Source organism: Bison bison, unplaced genomic scaffold (genome assembly GCF_000754665.1).
Source record: "Bison bison bison isolate TAMUID 2011002044 unplaced genomic scaffold, Bison_UMD1.0 scf7180017862555, whole genome shotgun sequence".
NCBI classification, from domain to species: domain Eukaryota; kingdom Metazoa; phylum Chordata; class Mammalia; order Artiodactyla; family Bovidae; genus Bison; species Bison bison.
Window position 1 is genome coordinate 6,660 of NW_011493127.1, and position 850 is coordinate 7,509.

General features: G+C 40.4%; 1 protein-coding gene across 1 annotated transcript in view; it reads right to left on the reverse strand.

Moving 5' to 3' along the window:
- LOC104983414 (T-complex protein 11 X-linked protein 2-like) overlaps positions 1–850 on the reverse strand; it is a gene marked incomplete at its 3' end in the record, with an annotated part of 8,987 nt that overhangs the window by 462 nt on the left and 7,675 nt on the right. The window lies entirely within an intron of this gene.

Here is an 850-nt window from a genome sequence, read left to right on the forward strand (position 1 = left end):
TTTCTTTTCTTTTGGAAGAAGGAATGCTATAAAGCTTCTAAAAGCAATGCATTATTGAAAGATGTCGAGCCAGTATGTTTCTGGCTGTTTATAATGTTATGGGGTGCTAAGTGAGCTCCTGACGTGTGTGACCTAACAAGAGGATCCTAGACATTGTATGTGAAATTCTAAGGGCATACATTGCAGCCAGTGTACCAACTCTGGGTCCATACAACCATATCAGACTTTGTCAAGATGTAAAAATTAGAAGCAAGGTGGTCGAGCTCACTGCTTCCATTCTTGCAGGGAATATATCCTTCAGCCTAAATTAGCATCAGTTCCTTAGAGGGAAGTAGGGACCGTCATGGTAACTTAAAGCATGGGATAGAGAAAGGGTTTCCCATCACAGGCCTTGGGTTATAGTTAGAGAATGACCAGGAATCACTCAGCACTAGCACCTGCAAGTTACACATCCTAGCTGACCTTAAAACCATATATTCACTCTTCAGACTGAAAGAGATTTACTTTAATTATGTGCATTATACATAAGGAAACTAAAGCCAAAAGACTTTCCCAATGATCATTCCAGCTTTGAATGGCTTCACAACTGACTTCCAATCTTGTATCCACCTTCTTACCTTCCACATTCTTGCCACCCTTCCCCATCACCACCACCATATAACTCTTAACAATGATGTTACAAACTGTTCTCTTTCCTGGCAATGATCTGAAGTTAGCCTATAAAAAAATCTTTCTTTTCACTACTCAGGGCAGTTAGGCCCATGTCTTTGAGGTATTTGTGGATTTTCTGAGACATTTGTTCACTCACACTCACCATAGCCTATTTAGGCCTAGATAATGAAGGACAGAA